General features: G+C 40.6%; 1 pseudogene; it reads left to right on the top strand.

Annotated features, from left to right (window-relative positions):
- Nucleotides 1-2,163: 2,163 nt before the first annotated feature.
- LOC126209606 (5S ribosomal RNA) lies at nt 2,164-2,281 on the top strand (annotated as a pseudogene).
- Nucleotides 2,282-7,523: the final 5,242 nt, after the last annotated feature.

Raw genomic sequence — 7,523 nt, 5'->3', positions numbered from 1 at the left:
CTGTTTTCATACGTAGCCCTGCCATTGATGGACAGGAGACAGCTGTGTCTGGGCTAAAGTAGATGCTAGTGTGAGTATGTGTGGGGCAGATCTTGTGTCTAGGTCTACCACAGCAATATGAACCATAATGCAAGGTGTTGAGAGCAGGGGTCGAGTAGGATTGGACAAGGATATTGCGTAGGTTCAGCTGGTGGCAGACTACTACTGTGGGTGTGGTGGGCAGGATAGCAGGTAAGATATTCCTCATTTCAGGGCATGATGAGGGGTAGTCAAAACCCTGCTGGAGAATGTGATTCAGTTGCTCTAGTCATGGGTGGTATTGAGTCATAAGGGGAGTGGTTCTTTGTGGTCAGATAGTGGGAATGTGGGAGACAGTAGGTGATTGGAGAGACTAGGCACAAGAGATCTGTTTCTGTAAAAGGTTAGGAGGCTAATTTCAGTCTGTGAAGGCCTTAGTGAGACCTTTGGTACATTTGGAGATGGACTCCTCCTCTCTATAGGTGCAATGGCCATGGATGGCTAGGCTGTATGGACATGGGTGGCAGGTGGCAAAGTGGAGTTATTGCTGGTGGTTGGTATGTTTGATATGGACAGAAGTACTGATGTGGGTAGCCATCTTTGAAGTGGATGTCAACATCGAGGAAAGCGGCTTGATTGATTGAGGAGGACCTGGTGAAGTGAATGGAGGAGAAGGTGTTGAGGTTCTGGAGGAATGTAGGTAGGGTGTCCTCGCCTTTGGCCCAGATAATGATGATATCAATGTATCTGAACCAGGTGAGGCATTTGGGATTCTGGGTAGCTAGGAAAGATTCCTCTAGATGGCCCATGAATAGGTTGGCATAGGATAGTGCCATGTGGGTGCCAATTGCTGTACCATTGATATGTTTGTCTATGGTGCCTTCAAAGGTGAAGTAATTGTGAGTGAGGAGATAGTTGGTCATCGTGACAAGGAAAGAGGTTGTAGCCTTTTGGGCATTGGGACAGGCAGTGTTCAATAGTGGCAAGGCCATGGGCATTAGGGATGTTAGTGTACAGGGAGCTGGCATTGATAGTGATGAGAAAGGCACTGGGTGGTAAAGGAACAGGAATTTTGGAGTCATGGGAGGAAATGGTTGGTGTCTTTGATATAGGAGGGTAGGTTCTGGGTAAGGTGTTGGTCCACAAGAGCAGAGACTCTCTCAGTGGAGACACCATAACCAGCCACATTAGGGCATCCTGAATGGTTCGGGTTATGGACTTTAGGAAACATGTAGAAGGCAGGAGTGTGGGGACTGATAGGTATGAGGGGATAAAATTCATGGGAGAGGTTCTGTGATGGGCCTAGGATTTGAGGAGAGACTGGAGATCCTATTGTATTTCTGGAATGGGATCACTGTGGCAGAGTTTTCAGATGGTATAAATCTGACAGCTGGTGGACTCCTTCCACAGATATAAATGGTATGTGATATCAGCTGATATTCATAAGTGTAATGCAACCATTTTCTGATGTACTCTCCAAGTTTGTAATTGGTTTTGGTGATGAAGAATAAAATATTTAAATACTGCATCTACTTATTTTTGATAGTTACTTTACAAGGTACTCATCTTACCATACAGACATAGTCACAATCATCATCTCATCTAAATAGCTACATACATGTAGATACCCTGTTGAAGCTGTGAAGCCTCTAATCATTTCCATTAATGAAACTGTAATCATTTTATACCACTTATTATGTAAATGAAGGTTGAAAATACAATTAATAAAGCTTCTTTCTATAAGTTATAAAAGGGTGGTCTGTAGAAAGTTGGACTTACCTCTGCAAGTGGCTGATGGGAAGCAATAAAGCAGGGATACTGCGTTCATTACAATTCTTGAGAATTGCATCTACCACAGATTCAGCTATTTGCTGAGCGTTTAGTACAGGTAGGTAACTGTAAAAATTAATGCATGACACAAAAGAAATCTCTAGACCTGTAATTTCACAATTTTAAGGTCAAATGAAATCTGGAATTTTATCATCTCCCTAAAGAGCACATCACATTTTCTTATGACATTAGCAAATCAATGTATGTCCCAACTGTGTTGTTTCAATTATTAAATTCAGCTTTGTACAGGAATTTCATAAATACATAATGAAATATGGAGAAGCAGCTTTTATACACCAGCCTAATTAGTCACATGCCAACAGCCTTGCCTCAGTGGTAACACCGGTTCCCGTCAGATCACCGAAGTTAAGCGCTGTCGGGCTGGGCTAGCACTTGGATGGGTGACCATCCAGTCTGCCGGGTGCTGTTGGCAAGCAGGGGTGCACTCAGCCCATGTGAGGCAAACTGAGTAGCTACTTGATTGAGAAGTAGCAGCTCCGGTCTCAGCAACTGACACACAGCCGGGAGAGTGGTGTACTGACCACATGCCCCTACATATCCACATCCAGTGATGCCTGTGGGCTGAGGATGATACGGTAGCTGGTTGGTACCATTGGGCCTTCATGGCCTGTTCAGGAGGAGTTTACATTTTTTTCTTTTTAATTAGTCACATAGATGCTTTGGCCCCTTTATAACAGAAGGAATGTACAATATCCCACATTCACTTTTATATTGAAACCACTACCACACAGGAAATACGTTAATAAATTAAGTGTTACATATACTATTTTATGCAAGAAGACATCTTAACAGAAGGCGGATGTATGACTTTATGACTTTCGAAAGCACGCAGGTACAACATGGCAGCCTATGCTTCTAGATTGTAAAACATGGAGGAGAGCTAAGGAGGCTTTCATCCACCAGTAATTCACAAGTGATTCATAGTAATATTAGATTTACAGACATGTAAATCAAACTACAATGAAGGGTACAGGATGAAATATTGAGGAAGAAGAAGCTATTGCTTTATTGCAATATAAAAATTAAACCATAGCTCATATGAATCTGTTTAATAGCTCATTCAGCAACAGAATAAAACATACACAAAACAAAGACAAAACATAAATCAGTGACTAAAAATAGTAATCAACTGCACATATCATTACACAGCACATAACAGTTCACTTCACCACTCTCCTCCTTAGTTTCAACGATATTTTCTGTTGAACTGGATGTATGTCCAGATTGGGTAAGAAAGGGTCATGCATAGGCTGCTGATGGTACATTACAGATAACCTCTGATGTCTGTTGCAGATGAGCTGTGGTGGGCAATGGAGCAACTGGAGTGTTTGTTGAGTCTGTGATGTGTGTAGATGAGTGCGTACTGATGTAGAATGCATGGAAAGCTGATGTGAGCCTATCAACAGTGATGGTAGTTGCTATACCAATCATATCAACTCTGAATGTCTTGTCCTCCCTACTGATGTCATGGTAAGGTCGATCGTAGTGTGGCTGCAATGGCTTGTGTACTGTGTCATGTCATTTGAATACCTGATGGCACTTCCAAAGCTCATCAAAACAAAAGGGTGACAGGCCTGCTGATCCCTTCCAACAATGGGCCATAGTTGCCAGATTTGTGGACGCAGCTTTTGTACGAAATCTGATGGGTCAATGCAGTCATTTTGTATGTTGGCAAAGAACTAAGCAAACAGTGGTGTTGGCTGACCATAAACAAGCTTTGCAGTTGTGGCTTTCAGGTCTTATTTCAACAATGCGTGGAGACCCAGGAGATACAATGGGGCTATTTTCAATTTGTGGTGTACATATTCAAATAAACAAATTTTTTGCTGGTTGATGGTAGCTCTGATCTGCTTTGTACCCAGAGGGTGGCGAGTACTATGAACAGGTATGACTCAAATTGTCTTCCCTGGTGTGTTGTAATGCATAGAGGCTCACTGAAACAGGTGATTCATCCCTGAAAGGATACAGTCATGACACTTTTGTCAGTAACGTCCATGATTGGGAACACCTCAGGCCTGTGTGTAAAACAATTGATGGTTGTAAGGCAGTAGGTGTATCCTTCCAATGGTGGGAGAGGTCTTACACGGCACAGGTGAATATGTTCAAATCTATAATTTAGAGGAAGAAATGTGCCAAGAGGTGATCTAATATGCTGACTAACTTTATTTTGTTGCAGGCCACATTTTCTCACACACATTGCTTGCAATTTTTGTCCAAGTGTGACTAGAGAAAAGTTCACTTTGCCATGTTGGTTGTGGCTCTTACTCCAGGGTGTGACACCTAAAAAAAAAAAAAAAAAGAGAAGAAGAAGAAGAAGAAGAAGAAGAAGAAGAAGTAGTAGTAGTAGTAGTAGTGAGCGCTAATAACGCATCTTCTGTGATGACAGTCGTCCACTTGGTGCATAACAACTTTGTCTTATTATTCCACTTCAGTTCATCCTTCAGCTTCACTGAATCACGCAAGAATTTCTTCTCTAGTGCAGCTAGGATGACATGATTGTGAACAAACCAAAGGTAAAAATTGGTTATGCCAAGAAATCATCATATATCTTTAATTGTCATAGGCTGTGGGAAATTAAGCATAGTTTCTACTTTCTCTTTGGGGGCTTTATGTCTTACACATTGACAGTATAGTCTAGGAACTCTACTTCAGGTGCTCTGAAGATGCACTTCAACGGGTTGATTGGCAGGCCAAGTACTTGTAACTGAGTGAAGATCTATCGTGGGCATGACAGCTGTTCTGCCTCTGAGTCTGGCATAACCTGGATGTCATCGGTATACACATAACAAAACTGTAAGTCTCATGTGACTTCATGCATGAACATTGAAATGTCTGGGCAACATTACAAAGTCCAAAATGCCTTGGAGTAAATTCATATAGTACGAACAATGTGCAGCTGGTGGTCTTAGCAACATTATTTGGTGTACATAGCATTACACTCCATATAGCACTGCACTTCAAAGATAAACGGCTATAAGCGAGTAAGCATAAGTGCTGTCATCCTTAACACTCCTCTTCCCCTCCCCCATTGACCATTAGCTTTTAAATTCCTTACTTCAGTCTGGCCTCATTACTGTAGCATAGTTCATAGGTCTATGAATCTTTGCACATAGCGGCTTCCTCTCCCTCTCTTTTGTCTTGACTTCCATCATTGCCCCCTATATCATCATGTGCATGTGCAACATGTCACAAATCTTGCCTAAATTTAATACATGGTCTCCGGCAAAATATCCTCACCCAACTTCCCATCGTATCTTCCCCTCTATTGGCCTTACTCCTGATTTCATTTTTCTTCCTTCCTTGTGTTTATTTTCTATTAATCTTTTCTACTCCATCAAGCCCATCTCCCCACCCTTCTGCCCCTCCAATGCCAATTTTACGCATCTGTGTGTAGATCTAATAACTCTGAAAAAGAATGCAAATCTGCAAGCTGAACCGCCCAGGATTTTCCAATATTACACTTAAATTATTTCTTCGAGATGTGCCATTTCACTGAGAAAAACTGTTTGAATATGTATGAGTAACACACACAAACAAATGGACCAAACTGAAAGGAAGGATTCCATCTACTCCAAAGTTCTCAATTGAGATAGTTTTTCAGTGAGATATAGCTCCAAACAGTACCAACGGTGCTTCAATCAAGTGAAATTATATTACTCGAGAGACCTATCCAGACAGAAGTGATGAATGAAAATTTTGTAGCAAGGCTGGGATTTTAACCCAGGTCTCCTGCTCACTAGGAGTGAGCAAGAGTATGTTAATTTTATGTGGTATTCAACCATTTGACAAAAATCAAAAGTTAGTTGCGGAACATTTTTACATATCACACCCTTCTCATCTACATCCCCTTCTTTCAAGGGAGTAGGGGTATCTCACACACACTGTACTCCCACCTGTCTCCTCCCATCATTTTCATTTTATATCTGCCTATCACCCCTCTCCATCATCCACCTGCCCCCTACACCTCACCCACCTCCCCCTCATCTCTGTCCATTTCTTCCTCTCCACATTCTTTGTCTACCCCCTCCTTCCCTTTCCCTCTCTCCATCTCCTCCTCCCCTGTCTCTCTGTCCATCACTTTCTCACATCTATTGGGCCCTCTCCTCATCCCCCCTCTCCATGTCCATGTCCTCATCCCCATCTCTCTTTCAATCTCCACTTCCCTCTTTTCTCTTTCCATCTCCTGCTCCCCTCTCTCTGTCCATCTCCACCTTTGCCCCCCCCCCCCCTCTGTCCATTTCCTCATTCCCCTCTATCTATCCATCCAATCCTTCCCCTCCCTCCATATTGCTCCTCCTCCCCCTCAACCTGTCAACCTCCTCCACTCCCCCTCTCTCTCTTTCCATTTCCTCCTCCTCCTCCTCCCCAATCTCTCTGTCCATCTTCTCCTTCCCCTCTCTCTGTCCATCTCCTCATCCACCACCACCTCCTATGTCACCCTAATCCCAATGTGAGCCAGACAGTTCTTACCCCCAAAGCGATTCATTCCAGACAATAAGTGTTGTGTTTATTAATCCAGTGGCATTGGAGGAGATGAGGAACACACTTATGTAAAATATACATCCACTTTTATAATATGTATAGACTAGCTTAGTAGTTCCTGCTGCTTTGCTCGCATTTGGGTAGTAATTACATTAAAAATAATTTTAGAAACTTATTATGCCTACTGAAAAATTAATGTATTAATGAACCATTTCTTTTTCTGTGGAATTCTGACAAAGTCAATTTGTTGAGGTAACTGTTAAACAGCTTTCTTTGATTTAGTTCACTAATTGCAACATCTTCCAAACTTTTTATGCTAATTAAGGCTTCAAAGTAATGATCTTTTCTGAATGAACTACTTCTGACCAAAACAAGATTCTGGTAGCTGTATTAAAAGGCCTTTGTTAATCATGCAATTTGCATTCTTGTGGTGATATTTCCACAGAAACTTTCATCCCATAACATATTTCTTTATATCTAACCAACAATCGAAATATGAATTTTCTTAAAAATTTTCATCTCCCATTTCTCCCCCTTGGGGGCTTGAATTTCCAAAAACAATGAAACACGTAATTTTTTATTTTTAACAAACATATCAAATACAAATATTCATGGATTTAACTTCGAAAATGTTTTTACAATGAACAATTTTATAAAACTATTTATCCCCTGTTTCACTCCCTTACAGGGTTGAATTTCCAAAAGCACTGAAAAACTTTTCTTTATTTTTATTTCTAATTGAGGAGTCAAACATCAATTTCCATAGATGTAGCTTTAAAAATTGTTTAGTAGTTCTTTAATAATGCTTTATTTTCAAAAAAACATTCACCTACTATTTTACCTACTAAGAGCTGAATTTCCAAAAACAGCGAAAAACTTTTTTTTATTTCTAATTGAATTGTCACATTCAAATTTTAATGCATTTAGCGTTTAAAAGGCTTACATATGAAAAACTTTCATAAAAAATTTCATCCCTTATTTAGCCACCCTGGAGATTGATTTTCCAAAAACACAGAAACACTTTTTTTTTTTTAACTTGCTAACTGAGAAGTCAAAGACTAATTATCATAGATGTAGCTTTAAAAATATTTTAGTAGTTCTTTAATAATGATTTATTTTAAAAAAACAGCTTTCATCCAGTATTTCACTCCCTCTGAAGTTAAATTTCCAAA

The sequence above is a fragment of the Schistocerca nitens genome, chromosome 1, assembly GCF_023898315.1.
Source record: "Schistocerca nitens isolate TAMUIC-IGC-003100 chromosome 1, iqSchNite1.1, whole genome shotgun sequence".
NCBI lineage: Eukaryota > Metazoa > Arthropoda > Insecta > Orthoptera > Acrididae > Schistocerca > Schistocerca nitens.
Note: the sequence above shows the minus strand (reverse complement) of the source record. Positions and strands in the feature narration are given on the sequence as shown.